Here is a 21,135-nt window from a genome sequence, read left to right on the forward strand (position 1 = left end):
CCGTCGTTGGATACCTTAATAACTCAAAAGCCGAACTAGAATGGTTTAAGGGAATACTTCTATTCTCGTTATATATTATGAATATATTTACATTATAGCCGTGTAGATATTTTTTAAGAATATTAAGCTAGTGGAAGATACGGTCAGGTAACAAAAAAATTTATAACGCACGCCGTGTTGGCTTCTGAACCACCGGAATCGCGATTCTTGTCGCGATTCCTCAGAAAAGTCCATGTTCATCCTTAAATAATTTAGGCTACCGCCAGACTTGCCCATATTAGCCAAGTCAGAAGCTTTAAAAATAACTACAGATACAGTCAAAATTTTTTTTCAACTTCGGGACTTACACAGTTAGAAATTTTGTGAATTTGTGTTAAAAAATTATTTGGTTAAATTTTTTGTGTTGATTTTTAACACAGAAATATGTTGATTCAACACAAACCGTTTGTGTTATTTTACTTTAACAGATTTTTTATGTTAAATGATTGAAAAATCTATAATGCAACACATTTCTTGTTTTATTCGAAAATTAACACAAAATTTGTGTTGTTTGACTAAACGTTTCCGCGCGATTCTTCATTACTATAACCAAGCAAAGCATTGTAGCAGCATTGTCTGCAGGGAAATTTATTAAAAAATTAAATAATTTACACAGTAAAAAATATTGTGTATTTGTGTCGAAAACGGTTTGTGTTAAACTAACACAAAGTTTGTGTCACTTTTTGTAACATAAAAAATGTGTTATACACTCTTTATTAACACATTTCGTGTGTTACTGTCGAATTTTTGCGCCCTCTTGTGGCGATATTTTAACATAATCTTTGTGTTGAAAAGGGGTTACACAAAGTTTGTGTCGAAATTTCAACACAAATTTTGTGTCAACCGTTTTTAACACACAAACTGTGTTGATTTTACACAATATTTTTTACTGTGTATGCAATACATTCATATTATTTATGCATACATTCATATTATTTATCGTCAATATTCTATTTAATATTTTTCCTTATTGTCCTTGATAAATTATAAAATATATAAATATTGTCGTACCATGAAAATGACAGAAAAATCTATAAAAAAAAAAAAATAATCTACAATGTGACCTCTTACATCGTGTAATTTAGTCAACGCAATAGAACATGTCAATCGCTGACATCCTGAAGTTGACACATCCTTCTTTGCTTCTCGACGTCGACAGAGTGCCGCTCTACGTCACTATTCGAAATCTCTCATTCTATAAATGCATATATATATATATATATATATATATATATATATATATATATATATATATATATATATATATATATATATATATATATATACATATATATGTATTTATATAAAGTATAGAAGGTACAAGAGAAGAGAAATAGCGATCCTTAATCGTCTATGTCGACATGTAAGACGTAAATTTCTCATCTGCTTGCGCCTTAGCCTTATTTCAAATTCGGTGGTTACGACAATTGACGAGTCATCGCCAAATAATTTCACGAAACACTATAACTGCGTATACCCTACAGTTAGTATGTGTCTGAGCCCTTTGAGAAATTACTTCATGTATGTATCTCATTCTCGAGACGAATTTCAATTAAATTCTTAATGAGGTAAAAGACTAGTAGAAGCACTCAATTTACTTGAATTTGTATCTAGTATTCGAAATCTACTGTTCTAGTCTTTAATGCAGTTATTTTAGTAAAAAAAGAAAAAAATTATTTCATTTTTATCACATTTTTATTTAAAATGTTTTGAATTAAATAGACAATGTTTTAAATTGAATCAAAGAAAATTGAAAAATTAAATTTGTAAGGGGATATAAATTTGTAAGGAAAGCCGAAATAGAATTTCACTTGAGTATAAGAATTTTTATTCTGTAATTTTTATAACCTGGTATTTCTTACAATAAATTTTACTTCCCCAGCATTTTCTGTCTACTCATGTAATTGAAACGAATTATACGTCTCGTAAAAAGAAAAAAAAAAAATATATTTTTTTATAATTGAACGGAAAAAAAATTGAAAAATTATTTTTTAACTGAAAAAAACGTGTCACTAAAAATCAGCTGATGGCATAAAATAAAGTACACGTCATATTACAAACGCAACCGGACATTCAATTTCCTTCAGCAAAAAAATCCTCGAATATATTTTTTTTTTCACTATTTCAACTTGACTCCAATAGATTCAACTTTACATTACAGTTAAATTTAACCGTCAAAAAAATTTTTTCTGTTAAATGGAAGGATTTTAAAAATAAAAATGTAATTAAAAGAATGTTTGAAGCAGAATTTAAAAGTGTATGTTACTGTTGGTATTAAGTTTAAATGCATATAGTGGGCAAAGACCGAAAATACCGGAAACAAAATGTCCTGGTGTGGTTGTTAAACCGTCGTAGAGAGTAGAGAAATTGACAATGCCTCGTGAGAAAATGATTTCTATCTCCGTTCTGGCATACCCTCGTTTCCGGTAATGGCGCGCTGCGAATAATTGTGGTCATACCAGTAGTCACTACACTGTGAGCTTTCGAACTCGAAACCTAGAAATCTACGTACGTTACTACTGTACGGATACAGTGGGGTGTTAACTGTGTATTTTAGTGTGTGGGGGTTAAATGGCGCATAGTTTTCCCTTCCGCAGTGGTTAATTGATCCCCGGACTCGACTATGGAGCGACAAATGTTTACATTTCCAATAACTACACGGAAAAAACAGAATATTAAAAATTTATAAATAATAGTAAAAAGTGGAATCTGTTATCAATAATTAGTACTATTAAGTACTTAATGCAAAGTAGTTTACTAATTTTCGTAGATTCCTAAAAACTACTATCAATTATTTCAAAAAGTAAGTAAATATTATTACTTTTAGGTATAAATACGTGACTTATTAGTAAAAATTAATTAATTTATGGCATACATCTATTAAAAAGTAATGATTGGTCAAATTAAGAATTGGTATCTAAGATACTGATTTTTCCAGCCGAAAAACTGCAAAAGTTACTAACTTTTATTTTATAAATTCGATATCACTGATCAATTAATAGCTTAAAATATAATTTATTCATCATTATAAATTAATTTACAATATACATAAATCGAATAAGTGGTAAATAATAAAATGAAAAATTAGTATACTAGATACTGATTTTTTGCTCATAGAAATACCGAAAACTTTTAACTCTTATTTTATAAATTCTATCCCATTGACTAATAATTAATATAGAATGTTATTTATTCGTTATTATAAATTAATTTATTATATACATAAATCGAATAAGTGGTAAATCTTTTTAATTTTTCTATGTTTATTTGAATAGTAATAAATAACTGCAGATACCAATTTATCGATTCTTTTTCATATTAATTTTAATATACGGAATTACAAATTTTGCTCTTCTTCGTGTATCAAATTTGAATATAAATAATAGCCATTTTGTAATATAGAATGATCGTGGTTTGATATTAGTAAACAAATATACTAATTTTAAGTCAAAAATAAACTACAAACTATTAAAATTTTCAGCATAATTTTTTTCCGTGTAAAAAGAGAAACCCCAAATGTATAAATAAATAAATTTATTTTAATGAAATTAATCTGAATTGGTATGTATATTTGTGTGTATAATGAAAATAGAACGAGGTTTCATTAATAAGAAGAAAGCTTTAGAAGTTTGATTGACGAAAAAGTAAAGAAAAGGTGGCGAGTTAAAGCACTAGGGTGCTTGGGAACAAGAAACTTGAGGAGGCTTTGAAAGGTTAAAATGGAAAAAAAATATAAAATGAGTGAAATAAATAAAATGAGAGAAAGGTCACAGGTTGGTTTAACTCAAAGAGTAGTTTGTTCGTTATACGTTGCCAATAAAACCACGATTCAGTGTCGTTCTCTCATCCGTGAAAGAGTGAGGTAAGGGTGCCAAAGTGTGAAGAATACAAACATTCACAAAAAAAAAAACGTTTAGGTTTTTTTTACAATTTTTTTTTTATTTGTGATTTAATTAGTACCCTTTTTTTATTTTTTTTTTTTTGTGTGTCAAGTACTTTTAAAAAAGCGGAAATGATTGACATGCGACAGAGCAGCATTTGAACTTTTGATTTTATAACGCGGTGATGAGATAAAGAAATGGAAAATAAATGCAATAAAAATGGAGGAGGAAGTTGAAAAAGAAAGATGGATAATAAAAGATAAAGAAAAAAAAGCTGGTGAAAATACGAGTTCATACCCGGAATAATTCTATTCAGTTCATTTTGAGCGTTGAATTTGCACTCTCGTGAAATTCTGCGCCTCTTTATTCCTCACTTTAAAGGAGAGGAAGAGGTAGAAGTAGAGGTCGAAACAGAGGAAAAGGAAGAGACAGAGGTAGAGGAAGAAGTAGAAGCAGAGGTAAAGAAAGAGGTAGAGGAGGTGAAAAAAGGAGATACATAGAAAGAGAACAGATGAGGAAAGTAGTAGCAGTAGTGGAAGAGCCGAAGTAAAAGCGGAAAAGCAAGCTTGGATAGAAGTCTTTCTTTGCACGATTCTTTGGAGCGTCAAGGGTGAAGAACCACAAGCCGCGAAAGCTTCAAGCTTTCTCTTTATATCCCGGGTCTGCGAACCTTTGCCACACATTTTGTTGGAAGCCTTGAGCGAACAAGTTTTGTACGTGTTCACGACTGCTCACTATCTAATCAAACTTACACTCGAATAAGGAAATGTGCGAGATCTCTATTTCAAGTTACTAATTCGCGATAAGATTATGATATAGTTATTTTATTACAATTAGTTTTAGTTTCAGTTGAAACAGTTATACAAATATTAAATTTTTTTAAAATAAATTCACTGAGTATTAAATATTTAAATTATTTTGTTCTTAAATATTCGAGAGAATAATTAGTGAGATAAAATTTAAAGTAAAATGACGAGAGAAATTTAGTAATTGGATTTTGCTGTATTTTAGAGTTTAACTAGAACAAGATGAGACTCTTGAAGATATAATTACTTTATAAAATCTTAGAAGATTTATTTGCGTTTTTATTTGCTTATAAATTTATCATTTATATTTTTTAACTACTTTACTAAAAATAATTGTTGAGATATTTCATTTTCCAATTATGCAACTCATCAATAATTATCCAGATATAATTTTAATCGGCTTATCGTACTAATTGATTCATCTGTTACATATATTTTTGGTATTAAATTGAACTACTGACATAATGATTAAATAAATTATTGACAGAGTGTTTTTTAAAAAATCATTATTGTTTCAAGTGTTAATTTAAAAAAAAAATTTTCAGTTCGGGCTGTTTATATTTTTCTCAATTTATCTATAAATTGCCTTATTAAGAAGGTTAATTGTAAGTTTACGTTTCACTATATTTAAAAATTGGTGTATTACCGTACGATGGACGGTGTGGCTCAATAAGTTATAGATCAAATTGGACGGAATATAGTATAGTACCGGATAGCTCAACTGGTAGAGCACTCGGCGCGATACCGAAATGGTCTGGGTTCGATTCCCAGTTCGGGCTATCTATATTTTTCTCAATCTATCTATAAATTGTCTCATTGAGAAGGTTAATTGTAAGTTTAGGTTTCACTATATTTTTAAATTATCTATCTAAACAACTATCTAAAAACCACTGAAAAAAAGATCCATTTGAGCCAAAGATATCGTATATTTGGATATGGCCAAATAAATATTTAATTGTGAAAAAGATATAATATATTTGAGTAGTTTAATTGCGTGAAATAAGTGATTTATTTGTGGCAAAGAAATGATCTAATTGCTACAAATAAATAAGGGCTTCAAATATATGTATAGTATCGCCAAATTTTAGGTTATTTGTCACAAATTTAATACCTTAACCACAAATATATCAATTACTTATCACAAATCAATTATATATGTCCGTCAAATTATAAAATTATTTGAATGAACTGTCATATTTTGTTGTACCGAATATATTTATTTGTCATTAAGAAATATTTTTAAAAAAGTCACATCTAAATTGATTTATTTGGACGAATATTTCTTATTTGCAGTGTGAGTAATACAAAAAAAAAACCTAAAAAAAGAAAATTTTAATTTGTATTTTTCATTCAACTCGTAAACTACTCAACCAATCAACTTCAAAATCTATTCAAATCTAAGTCTTGATAAGCTGATTGAATCGGTTGATTTGTTCGAAAGATATCGTATGAAAAAAATTAGTTTACACACATCCACACATACGTACACACACTCACGGAAGTCTATCCGGAAATGGTCAGAATAGCTTCCTAGGATCTCAAAACGTCAAGATCTGTTGAAAACTCGATTTTCGAAACTCGGACCGAAACCAATAGCTTCTCTTTTTTTTTTTAATTTTCAATTTTTATAGCGGGAAGTTAAAAAATGTATTGAAATAAAAATGAAACCCAGATATCTTAAATTGCTTTATAAATAATTATAAAATTACAGACGGACCTCTACTAAATAATTTATGATTTAGTTTATTAGCTGTTTAATTCAATTTTCTTGGAGCGAAATGAATAAAAGTGGAAATAATTTAAAAATTCTTGTTCACCCTTGTAGAAAAATTCTAACCGTCTAAATCAATGTCCCGTATCCACACAAAATTCATTTAAAACTTTCATAATAATTTATACAGACATAAAAATCTTTAAAAAACTTATAAATATTATTTTTATGCATTCAAATATTCTGCAATTTAAATTTACTGTAAAACTCATCAGTTTGTATTTAAAATTTTTTATAAATTTTATTGCGCAAATAAATACAGAGGAATCTAAAATGACAATCTGTGAAAAGATGGACAGGGTTGAAGCCAACTTCCGTTCAGTGGTCACACGTCCTTTCCGTCCACAGGGTATGGAAGATGGGATGCTTCTAGACAAGTACTAGAATACTCGACGAGGCAGCTCTCTGTGACTTCCGCGATAATCCGTAGGGTTCTGAACGGAAATGGCACAGGATCCATTGGGATAACCTTTCATTCACCAAGTTGTAAGGAACACGAAGCGAGAAATGGGTATGATGAATTTGAAAACCCACGGAGACTGAGTTTGATTAAAATTCACATTATCACCACGTAAATTATTATTTTGAAAATTTGAGAAGAAAACAAAGTTATTGATAAAACTACACTGTAAAAAATTCGCGGAGTGAATGCGGAGTGAATGAATTTTTAATTATTCACTCCCCTCCGGGTGAAATTCACTCCGCAGGGGAGTTTTCGCGGAGTAGATAATTTTTTAATAATTTAATCCCTCCGGAGTGAAATTCACTCCGGAGCGGAGTTTTGAAAATATTATTAATAAAATATGACTCCACTCAATAAAATCTAAGTAAAAATTCGCCTATTACATTGTTGATCAGCTGATATGCACACACATACGCACATACATATTTAGGCACACACGCGCACTCGCACACACACGCACGCACACATTTGCACACAAGCACACAATCGAACACACACACGCACACATTTGCACACACGCACACATTTTCACACACGCACAAATTTGCACACACGCACACATTTGCACACACGCACACATTTGCACACACGCACACATTTGCACACACGCACACATTTGCACACACGCACACATTTGCACACACGCACACATTTGCACACACGCACGAATTTGCACACATGCACGAATTTGAACACATGCACACATTTGCATACACGCACACAAACACATGCACACACCCAAACACACACATGCACGCAAACACACACTCGCACACACACACACACATTGTTTAGCAGTTTTATATAAATTATTATAGATTTATTTAAGTATTAAAACTCCGGACCGGAGTGAATTAGGAGTGAAATAAAATCCGCGTCACTCCGCAATCACTCCGCTAAAAAAAAACTCCCAATTCACTCCGCATGCGGAGTGATTTTTTTCAAAACTCCGGAACTCCGAGTGGCGGAGTGAATGCGGAGTGAATGCGGAGTGAATCCGGATTTAATTTCACTCCGAATTCACTCCGGATTTTTTACAGTGTAGTCTGTTATTAATTTAAATAAATAATATATTAATGTGTGTGAATAAATAAAAATGTCACGTGACACCTCTCGAGACAGAATTTATTTAAATATTGATTTTCCAATCGAAATAGAAACAAAACCTCTAAGTCATCGAATGCATACGTAATGTTAACTTCTGACAATTCTCAGAGGATAGCCAGTACAGGTGCAAGACCCGAAGTGCAATCTAAAATTGCAAGGTTACAATTCCAGAAAAATTTCCCATATATTTTTGAAGACCACCGAAAATATATATATATATTGAAGATAAGGAATATGATAAGATGATTGTAGAATTCAGTATCCGATTATTGTTGTCAAGCGAATCAAGATTTCATTGGAATAAAAATTTATGAGGCGCCTAGAGTTTCCAGTAAAATCTAATATAACGAGACACAGTTGGCACGAGTCGGCACTTGATAAAACATCGCAACATTGCGTCCGGGTTTGCCCCACGACATTACAGAAACTGTGGGAGTTATTCTCTATCCTTCACAGTCGGAAGACATGCATCAACCTATCACATAAGCATCGCGATCAATTTCAACTATGTATGTGTATATATTTATGTATATATATGAGTATATATATGTAGATGCATATACCAGAGCCATTAATACATGTTTCGTGACGGAGGTGTAGTAGAAAGTGTCAGTACAATTATCTCGGCTATTGGAAAGCATGAATTGCGTTTCCAGGCAATCCATTGGCTAATCGGAAAGCAGTAACGCGTCCCTGTAATTCGGTACACGTTACTAGAGACCGTCACAACCGATTAAGTTTACTCTCACTTGATGCTCTCTAGCTTTTGCTCCATTTTGACATCAAATAGACAAAGTACCATCCATTTGCACTATAATCATGCCATACTTTTGCACTTAAAAATTTTTTTTCGTGCACGCATTTTAGTTCGTTTTATTACCAAATAAATATTGATTTAGCACATTGAAAGCTTATTGTTGATATTTGTACAATAAATAATTTTAATATTTTAAATCAATCATAGTGTACACAGAAGAGAGCCGAGCGAAATGGGGGTAGTAAAAAATGCATACTTTTTTTAACCCAAATATGCTGAATTTATTACTTTTAGCTTGTTTTTTAAAATAATTTTCCATTACCGTAGGGGAAATTTTGTTTTTTAGAGTTTCCGGCCAAATGAGTGATTCCCGCTCTCTTATAATGAATCAGTGAAAAGTACTGTAGTCAGTGAATATTCACTACATAAGTAATCCCAAGTATATCAATGATTCAATCAGTGATATACTTGGGACAGATTCCCGCACAGTTAGAAATGTTGTATTCAAGTAAACACAAAGTTTGTGTCACTTTATTTTGTAACATAAAAAATGTGTTATACACTCTTTATTAACACATTGTGTTTGTTACTGTGGAATTCTTTGCGCCCTCTTGTGGCGATATTTCAACATAATCTTTGTGTTAAAAAGGGGTTACACTAAGTTTGTGTCGAAATTTTAACACAAATTTCGTGTTAACCGTTTTTAACAGACAAACGTTGTTGATTCACACAATATTTTTTACGGTGTTCTAAGGGTAGATCAGCATACTTGAGTTGGTTAGGTTATGTGCTTATGTTTATTAGTTGATTTTAACCCGAAAAATTTGTTAAATTTACATAAATGTTCTGTTAAATGTACACAAATTTTCTGTCAAAAGAATAGATTTCATGTGTTCAATTTTATTTGACATAAAATTTCTGTTAAAGATTAACACAAACGCAATGTGTTGAATTAACACAAAAATTTGTGTAGACCGTTTGCAACAGACGATTTGTGTTGAATTTAACACGAAATTTCTAACTGTGTATAGTGTGTTAAATTAACACAAAAAATTGAGTGGACCGTTTGGGACATGTGATTTGTGTCAAATTTATCACAATTTTTTAAACTGTGTCATAGGCAATTACTGATCTGAATTATTAAAAAATTGTCAGTGATACAATGCAATATTCAATTAAAGCGGAACAAAACAGAATGCGAAATAATAATAAACATAATTTGAAACAAGAGTATATAAAATTTCGTTCGTTAGTGAGTTTTAATTAAAATTTCTATTTAATTATAAAATGCATTAAAGGAATCCTTTTTTTGTTCGTGTGTAAAATGAAAAAGAATTTAGAGGGGATTAAATTGAGTAATTTAAATGCCCATAGAGATTAAGCACATACCCGGTAAAGATTTTGATTTTACTCAATTTGTAGAGGAAGTTAAGCAAGAACAAAAAATTTGTAACGTAAATAAAAACCGTTGGTTTTTCATACCCTCACCACCAATTTATATACTAGCACTCTTTTTTATTCCACGATTTTTCTTTTACTTCATCACTTTACTTCACATCCTTCCTACTCTACTATACTTTCTTTACTTTCGTAGCAGTAATGCAAACGATAGAATATCCGGGTTTTATTTCATCATCTTTTTTTTTTTTTACTAAATCAACAAACAATTGCATTAACAAAAAAACTCTTAAAATTATCCAACGATTATTTTTAATTTTCTTTAGCGAAGACTCTAATGTATAAAATATTTTAATTAACGTCAAAATATATTAAAAACTTAACAATTCGTTGCAACAAAAAATGAATTAGGTGCATAAACAAATTTTTATTAGTTTTTTTTTACATTAAGAAGACTTTTCGTATATTCATTCATTTATTTTGCCAGCGAGGAAAAAATTGACTGCAACGAATCGAGAGTGAATTCGGAGTGATTATGGATTTACTTTAAATCCAAATTCAGTCCATCACTAGAAATTACAGGGTCAAAAACAAATCACTCCGCATATGGGCTAAATAGGGAGTTTTTTTTCAGCAGAGTGATTTCGGAATGATCTGGATTTTATTTCAATCCGCATTTACTCTTATTCGCAGTTTTAATGTTGAAATAAACTCCGCTTTGGAGTAAATTTCACTCCGAAGAGATTAAATAAATAAAGAGTTATCCGCTCCCCAATCACTCTGAATTAACTGTGGATTTAATCTGCGTTCACTTTTTTGGAAAATTTTTACTGTAAAATTCTCTGTATGTAGTAAGACAAGTTTTCCTTTCAATTGTATATCAATCAATAACGAATTTTCGTATTCCAATATCTAAATTGATTATCTATATACTTTAACATCAAATAAATAGTATATTGCATAGTTAGGACACTAAGATAGTCTTTATGTGGCGAGGGCAATGTTTTTAGCACGAGCCGTAGGGTTACATACACGCCCGGAAACGTATCTGAAATCATTGCGCTTGCCGGATAAAGACTATCTAAGTGTTCTACTATGCATTATATTTTATTCAACAATTGCCTGATTTACGCGATTAATGACAATCTGCAAAGCGAAGTCTGTGGCTGTTTAGCGACACGGTACACCCACAAAATTACAACAAACCATCGGCTTTAAAATTCAGAATTCATATTTAATTGATTTAAAATTTACTCGGATGTTTTAATTATTAATTTCAATATTTATTAACAAAATAAATACAACACAACCACGCGGTATAATCCACTCCCCATATGATGAATTGAAGTAACCATATTTAGTATACTAGCCATTCAACATGGATTTTGACAAAAAACTTCAAGTCGTTCAACGAGTTCTTACGATGTTTAATAGATGGAGCTCAGTTAAAAATCTTGAGACGCGTGGTGAAATGTCATTTCAACACTCACTTTTCACAACACCGGAGGAAGTCAAGGACAGCTATTTTGATTTTAACTTCTTTGCACCGGTCGATAAACAGCCGTTTAGGGTTCGCAACGCAGACGTCATAAAGCGCGCAAATCAGGCCTGCGTTAAATAAATATATTGTATAACATTTTTTATTTAATATATTCTCATTTATTTTTCTCAGAATAAAAGCTCTTAATATCATATGCACTCAGATACCACAAATGGTTAAATGAAACCCCAATAATTGATCAAGTGAATTGAAATCGAAAAAGAAAGAGATACTGTAAAAAAATGAAAAAGGATTTTCATAGACATTTATCTCAATTAAGTATTTAAAAACTGTAACTAAATGTATATAATAACGATCGGAAATAATTATTATACATGTATTGTTAAGTATATTTGCTGTCTACGATAATAAATACACATTTACTTTAAATATTTATTTAATATGAATAATAGTCATAATCATAAATAATAATTCAAATCACTAGTATTAAAATCCTCTATGAATAGTTATTCATAGCAATCAAACGTAAAAGCCTCTTATTGCCTTTTCAACGTTGTCAATAAAACACATTTAATCCCGCAGAATTCCAATTAATCACAGTATTGAAAGCTAAATAAATATTATCTCACCAAACACCGACAAATTCGAGTACCCAAAGTCTCACCCAACCTTCAGAGAGAAATGCTCTTTTAAATCTTTTATATATAGGAGACTCTCTTAGAATGCAAAAATATACTCAAACTCAACTTTTTTATTTTTAAATCATTGCTTTGTTAATGTATTTAAAATATAGTAAATAAATTGTGTTAACTTATTTTTTGTTATCATAAGGGAAACCCGTACAGGAAAAAGTTATTTTGAGTCAAGAAAATATTTAGGAAGAGGTGTGCGAATCTTCGAATTATTCGAATAAATCGAATATTTGATTCGAATTTTGAACCTAATGTCTCCATTTGATTCGATTCATCTTTCATTCGCACACTCTTAATTTCTACTTTATCTGAGAAAATTGACATTTCAAAAAAATTTTAATGAATCATGAACATTTACTTTTAGTCGAGAATTTTCGTTTTCTATGAAGAGCAAAATGAGACCCCATTTAAGAGACAGAAAAATATTATTTACTGAAAATTTTAAATTTAGTGCACTGCCTGAACTGATCAACTTAACCAATTTTTTTTTTTTAAATTATGGGTAAGCATTTTTGAACAAAAAGAAATTTTTTTTATCAAAAATAGTGTCTTGTTTTTCTCCGGTTCCCCTATTTTGTTTAACAATTATCACTCTTACATACAAATATAAATTTATTAATTTTATGGTATTTGTTATTTATTGTGTAATCGTTTTATAAATTAAATTATGCAGATGTACAATAAATAATTAATTTATTTGCACGCAAAAAAGATTTAATAATGGGCGAATGTAATTTTGCCGTCAATGAATAATAATTATTATTCATTAGATACAATGAGCAATTAAAAAAATTTAATTACAATAACATACTCGAACCGATTAATGGAATATCGAAATTAATTAAAAAATCTTTATTCAAAATTAAACGAAGAATTTATTTATTATTGACTTGCGAACAATTGATGTTTATTTATTTTATTAATTTCACACGCTGAATTACTTTTAGATTTGATATTTTATCACAGGGTTATTTTAATGGAAATTTATGTAAAGAAGAGCCAATAGGTCAATGGTAAATAGTGAATTTTTGATATAAATACGTGTAAGTAGCTTATACTTTGTTAATTTATTGAATAATTCGTTTATGGTTACATCAGAAGATATTAACCTGCTAATGGCCCAGGTCATTAAAATCAAAACGTAATGTGTTATTATGTTACATTTGGATTGTTTACACTCAAACGTTATTATAGTCCGCGGGATGAATACAGGTCGTTTTAATCTTTCGATTATTTAATTTTTAATTCATCGAAATTATAATTTTTAAATATTAACTATCATTAATACACTGTAAAAAGAGCGGTGATAAAAATGGACTAATTTTAACTCCATCCAGTGTTGAAATGAAAGTACACCGGTGTAGGAGGCGTAATTCGACGGTGTTAAAATACCGGTGTTAAACCGGTATAAAAGAGGAGTAATGCCGGTGTAAAAGCGGGGTAAACTGCGTCCGCTTGGAGTATTAACTTTAAAGATTATAAACCACAAAAATGTCAGTTCTTTATGAAAATTAATAAAAAATATTATTCATTAACAACTATAGTGATCGAGTTAGTAAAAATATTCACAAAGTAAAATATTTTAACACCGGTAAAGAATATATACACCGGCGGCGGCGTTATTTTAACACCGGGGAATTTTTTTTAACACCGGTACAGAATATTTACACCGGCGGCGGCGTTATTTTCACACCACTTTCAGTGTTGAAATTTAACACCGCCTATTTTAACACCTACACCGCTTGGACTTACCCCGATGATCTTTTACAGTGTATACTTATATAAGTAAATATAATTTTTCAGCATATTTTGATTAACTTCTAATTTAGGTTTTCACACTCCTCGCCCTTCCCTAATTTATTATGCCACCTAAATAAAAACTCTGTCATAAAAATTTTTCTCACGAGTTTACAGAACTTATGTTAATTTATAGATAACAATAATTATTAAATTTCATTGAAAAATTAAAAAATTTTTTTTTTCCGTTTTTTTTTTCGATGATGACTAATTTGCCTAAACGCGAAGAAAATTTTTTGGCAATCGGAATTTTGACCTAGGGGAGACCGGGGCAAGACGTTCCACCTAAGCCGGTTATTATTATTTGTGGCTTTTAACCATCAAGTCGATTTACTCTTGTCCAACTTGAACTCAATTCACCAAAATTTTGGTGAAGCTCCTGAAAAAACATTTTTTTTTTTGGAGCAAGACGGCCCCCTCCGAAAAAAATGGAAAAAAAAAAATTTTTTTTTTTAATTTTAAAAAAATTTCCCGCGTAACAAATGTTTATATTTTTCTCTTTAACAAATGTATTTACTTTAATATTACTCGAAATAACCTTTTTTGATATAATACGAGTCATTTTTTCACTTCTGTAGAAAATTGATTATTGGTTTTTTTAACTTTTTCAAATGCTCTATTTTAATCCAAATCCATATAATTAACCAAAAAATGATATTTCTATTAAATTAATCATGACTAGGTTATAATACTATGAAATACATTTTCTTTTAGAATTTTTGAGTGGTTCATTTTGCCCCAAGTTTCCCGTATCGGGCTAAAAATGAGTAAATAATCTAAATTTGTGATAATCAAAAGAAAACAAGAAAAAAAACTTTTTGGTTAATTTTTGAGGTGGGCCTTCTTGCCCCAGGTGGGCCGTCTTGCCCCGGTCTTCCCTACTATTTTTTTTTAAATAAATAAAGGAAGAGCTTAAGCATTTTTTTAGGGTTTACCCCCTTCCCCTCCCTCCCGTATATCACATTAATAATTTAAATAAATGCGTTAATTTATAAAAAATATTTGACGCGTCATAAACTTGTACGACTTTCACACTAATTCCTTATATAAATTTTTACAAAAATTAATCCTCCACAGTTATAACTTTTAAATGCAAGTCAGCGATGAAAAAAAAAAAAAATAATAATGACAATAAAATAAAATAATAGCCATTGAAAAATATAATACGATAGTCATACGTGAATGTCTTAACTATTCTCATATATTTCTCTCACTTCTGGCTTTCCATCCACAAAGTTTTCTGGAAAACCAAGTAATTTAAAAAGTTTCTGCCCCATGACATACCGCGATAACAAATTATCCCTGGTCCATTATCCACAAACGCGATTATGATAAGAAAAAAAGAGGGAAATAGTGAAGGAAAGATGTGAACTTTAATGCAGCAAACTCGTCGCCAGTTACAGCAAGATGGTAAAAGATACCAAAAGAGACGCCTGTTGGTAAGCATTGTACATTTTTTTTCAATCTACTCTATTGCAACTACCTACCATCACCACCATCACAGCTATAATAATAATAATCCCGAATCCCGTATCCCGTACAGTAACCGTTTGCTAACTCACTCATCGCCGAAAAAGTAAAAAGAAACTATGAGTTGCTGTGGAAGAAAAAGGAAAAATATTATAAAATACGAATGCGAAAACTGTTGAGAAGTATAAACCGGAAGTCTGCTGTTTCTTATTGTAAAAAACTAGAAAATACGATAACAGGCAACTACCAAACTAACCAAATTTAAATTAACGTTTCCTAACGACAGTTAACTATAATTATTTCATTATTTAATATACGATCGAAAAATAATATGACAAGAGTATATGCAGATTAAAAGTATGATGATAAAAAATTTTCAAATAAATACACGGGAACAAAAAAGGAATTTTTGGACATTTAAGGCCGATTCTGCACCGACTTTTTTGTTAGCCATCGATTGACCCTCTCTGAGCTCGAAAATAGCGGGAAGTTTTGAAGTTTGCTTACAGGATCAACCATTTTTGTGATAACGAAATCTTTGAAAAATTAAAAAAACTGCTAGGCCTAATTGTTGGAAAAATTTTACATTTATTTTACTTAAACTTTTCATCCTAATGTGACAAAAAATTGTATACACGCCTTAAAAGGATAATAGGATATCTTAACCACCCGTGTCAATGTCTGACGTTTCTTTCTACCCATGCAGGAGCTGCCAGAGTTGAACGACGGGGATCTACTTGGCCCAGCACTGGGGAACCTAGTCTTGGCCATTCAATGGCAACCCAGGCTTGGGCCAAGACTGGGTAACCTAGCCTTGGCCGTGACAATGATTACCCGAGCTTGGACCAAGACTGGGTGCCCCTGCCTTGGCCGTCCATTGGCAACCCAGACTTGGGCCAAGATAGGATTACCCAAGTTTGGCTATGCCTATGGTTTAATAAGTAGATCATATAAATGTATCAGTTCAACATTAGTAGGTTCGTCCAGTAGCTATCGTTCGGACCCAGCAATCAGAAGGACGGCAGTTCGCGCCCGGAGCCCAGCAGAATTTTCACCGAGATTTTTTCACATCATTTACCTCCTTTTTAATTGAATTTATTCGTTTCCTCGATGCATGGGCAAAGTCTGACAACCAAGCATGGGCCAGGTCTAGAAACCAGGTCTGGCCCAGTGTTATCATTCCAAAGTCCTACCAAGGCTGGACCAAGGCTGGCTTACAAGCTTGGACCACGGTTCTACATACTTGGGCCAAGCCTGGGCCCGTCGTACTTTCCTCTCTGGGTAAATGCCTAAAATACTATAAGGAGAGATAACTATTGTTGTATGAGAAAAAATGTGTCTGCTGTTTACTAAACTCAAAAATTGAAATTTAGTATTCAGAACTGCAGGCTTTTTTTTTATTTAAGGATTCGTGACTTATCATGACTGTTTGATTATAATATCAGTGAGTAATCAAATTCCGATCCAATATTCAATTGATCAGTCAATACTTTCTTATAACTCAACGCTATTACTAATCAGGAAGCCACCGAGAGAAATTATTGCCAAGCACTCATTATTTAAATTTTAAATTTTATTTATACTATATTAGATGGCAATAATTGGAGATAATAAAAACTACGATACGATTTAACAGAATTATTGTCTTTCATATTGAATATATTCATTAATATTTTCCTAAAAGCAATAATTAATATTATCGTTCAAGATTTTTCTCGCTATATTAGATTGCAATAACAATTACAAAAAAAAATAATTAGTCATGAGTAGATGGGCAATAATTGATTTTAGTGGATATTATTATGATAGAAAATTTTTAATTAAAGAAATATGTATATATAAAAAACTTTTAGTTAATCGTACTCGTATTATTTTATGGATCACTAGACCTCCTGTAACATATCTTAATCGTGAAGGTCGTAGAACCTATCGTGATTATTATCAAGAATACGGTATTCCGTGGAGAAGGGGTGATTATGAGATCCATAGGTTAATGATTGAATTATTTCAATTGCTGTTAAGAGGATATCGTATTTATGTAAAAAGTACTACTAAATTTCGTCAATTAGAAAGTTTTATGAATATAAATATTGATCTGCCAATTCAGATTTTAGATAACTTTGGATTTTACGAAAATATTCCAGTATCGAAAAGTGTTTGTTCTTTTCATTATAAGCGGCTGCCTCGATATTATTGCGCGTCTGTTAATGCTGAAAAAATGTTTAAATGGTTTACGGAAATGCCAAATTTGACCTACGTCATCGATTTCAATGGATATTATAACGGTAATAATCAATTTATTATAAAAGAAATCAGCATTTATGGATTAAATAATAACGGATCAATTGAGCATCATAATTTATTTGTAGCCAAGCTACCGAGTGGTAACTTATCAGATTCATCGAATCTTAGTAACAGCTATGACCGAAATTATTATGAAAAGTATGGAATAGATCGGACAAGTGGAACTCATGACTTAGCCTACCTTCTAACTATAGTGAAAAATATTTTCAGTCTTACTAGTGAAAAAAGTTATATATTTGTTAAAAACGAAAATAATAGATACGAATTGAGAAAAATTATCGATGAATCTAAAACTATTTTATGTTTAAATAAATTAAATTACAAAGAACAAATAACAATTGGATCATTAAATACTGATTGTATTTATCATACATCAGGAAATATTTATCGAAACATGTGTGCCGATTTTAGAGCTCGAATGATGGTTGAGTGGATTGTGAAAATGGAATATTATAAATATGAAAATATAACTGGAAAAATATTATTCGACGTTGCTTTACTACGAGAACGAAATATGTTTTATAATCATCAATAATACTAATCATTTAAATTTAATGATTAAAAATAAAAAAAAAAAGTATAACAAATTTTTGTAATATTCCCATGAATGATTGATTTTAATTTTTGCACACCTCGAACGCGAAGCGAAATGCTTCGAGACTCAAAACCTTCATACGACTGATTGATTTTAACATCAGTTGGTAATCGATACCCACTCGCTATTGATGTAATAAGTCGATGTTTGCTGATTATTCAACGCTATAACCTAAAATATGGGACATATTTAATGTGTGTTGAAATAATACACTTATAACACACTTGGTTTTAAAGTGTGCATAATTTATGCGATGATTTGCGTGCCACAATCACTTCAGTAATAAAAACGAATAATTCCTCTTTAAATCTTAGAAAATCGTTGTAAGGTACCCGCGGGTAATAAGGCCTAAGTGACAGAAATTATATTCAAAATAATCGCCTCCGCTAAAGGCTACTCTAGTAGAAGAGTCTTGCATAGAGATGTTACGACAAGTTTATAGAGTCCCGATACCACGTTCCCTGTCTTCTATATTTCATCATCCGTCATATGCTGTCGTAGCGCAGATGAAATTATAAAAAATAATCTAGCCTTCTGACTCCTAAAAAGTATTGTTGCTAAATTTAAGTGATGGTTCATCTCTAATACCAATTTTATTGAGTATAATTAAACTATTGCAGTTTGTTTAACCCATAGGGCTTATTACCCTACCGTAATAAAATAAGGCCTATTCGTATAGTTTGTGGAAAAAGTTTAATTTTTTGTTTGTTTATGGTAAAAATCACCATTACTTCATTACATTTTATGGGTAATGTATTAAAATAAAGATTAATGATACATTTCGATCATTAAATGCAATATTTCCGATGCTATTCAAAATCTCCCTTAGCTAGGCCTTATTACCCACCGGTACCTTATTCTTTTTTAATTTTATTTATATTTTATTAGAAAAAACTAATTGAATATAATAAAGACTACCAAGTGATTCATTAACTCAATCATTGTTATGCCGAAAATAGCTATAATTGATTTTAGTGGATATTATTATGACAGAAAATTTATTATCAAAGAAATACTGATATTTCAACATCTTCCAAATGATTCCTCGAGTAATAATTTTATAGTAACATTAACTTCTGATCCAAATCTTGAACGTGAAAATCGTAAACAATATCGTAAATTTATTAAAAGATGTGGCATTCCATGGTATTGTGGAGATTATGAAGTCCGCTTTTTACGTCGCGATTTATATGATCTTATAATAGATGATTATAGTATTATCGTAAAAAATGATGTTAGAATTCGTCAACTGAAAGAATTTCTCAATATTAATGATCTTCAGAATATATTTATTTTCGATGACTATGGATTTTATGATGATAATTCACTACGAATAGATTTTTGTCCGGTTCATCTTGGTTCGCGGCGTCGATTTTATTGTGCGTATAATAACGGTATGAAAATGATAAAATGTTATTGGAACATGTTACAAATCACTAATATGATAATTGATTTCAATGGATATCACGTTAATGACAAAGACTTTATTATGAAAGAATTTAGCATTTTTGGATTAAACAAATATGGAGTTATTGTGTACCACAATTTCTTTGTATCTAAACCACCGACTGACATAGAAAATTTATCAAATGTTATAGACATTTATCATAAAAAATATTTTGAGAAATACGGAATAGATTGGTCGGATGGTTCTCGTAAATTATCGCATCTTCAAACCATAATAAGAAATATTTTCGAAATTTGTAATTCAATTCAACAAATATTTGTGAAAAACAAAGACTATAGAAACGAATTGAGAAAAATAATTAATGAACCAGCTCAATTTATATGTTTAAATAAATTTAATTACAAGGAAGAATCAACAAGTGAATCATTACAAACTGATTGTATTTATCATAAACCTGGAAATATTTATCAAAATATGTGTGCTGATTTGAGAGCTCGAAAAATGGTTGAGTGGATTGTGGAAATGAAATATTATAAGAAAAAAAGACTAGAAAGAAAAATATTATTCGATGTTGCTCTACGGCGAGAACGAAATATGTTTTTTGTGACAGAGACTTGAAATGTACGACATTTAGCGCCTATAACCGGCAGCTAAAAATATTAGATAAAATACAGCTGGTAAAAAAGATAACTAACCGTTCGAATAGTGACGTCATCGTCGGATCAAAAAATATTTTTTGGTTACACGTGCGATAGCAAACGACCAAAACATATCGAAGTAACTTAACGAGCCATCTCGTGACAAAATTTATCATCATTTTAATTCGTACAATTATGGACTTCTATCTCATTTTCAACAAATACTCAAAACAATCTTACCAAATAAATAAACACGGGTTTATAACCTGCCATTTATAGGCACTAAATGTAGTGAATTTCAAATATCTGTCACAAAAACTAATGTATTTATCTAGTACAATCGAGTCTAAGGAGCTCGCACTCGATAGATAAACTACTGTTATAATCATCAATAATAATAATCTTTTCAATTTAATGATTAAATGTCGAAAAAAAAGTATAACATATTTATTTAATATTCCCATGAATAATTAATTTCAATTTTTGGACACCTCGAAAGCGAAGCGGA

At 30.6% G+C, this 21,135-nt stretch overlaps 1 protein-coding gene across 1 annotated transcript in view; it reads right to left on the bottom strand.

Moving 5' to 3' along the window:
* The window catches only part of LOC130677794 (uncharacterized), a 211,547-nt gene that overhangs the window by 111,396 nt on the left and 79,016 nt on the right, over window positions 1–21,135 (bottom strand). The window lies entirely within an intron of this gene.

Source organism: Microplitis mediator, chromosome 11 (assembly GCF_029852145.1).
Source record: "Microplitis mediator isolate UGA2020A chromosome 11, iyMicMedi2.1, whole genome shotgun sequence".
Taxonomy (NCBI): domain Eukaryota; kingdom Metazoa; phylum Arthropoda; class Insecta; order Hymenoptera; family Braconidae; genus Microplitis; species Microplitis mediator.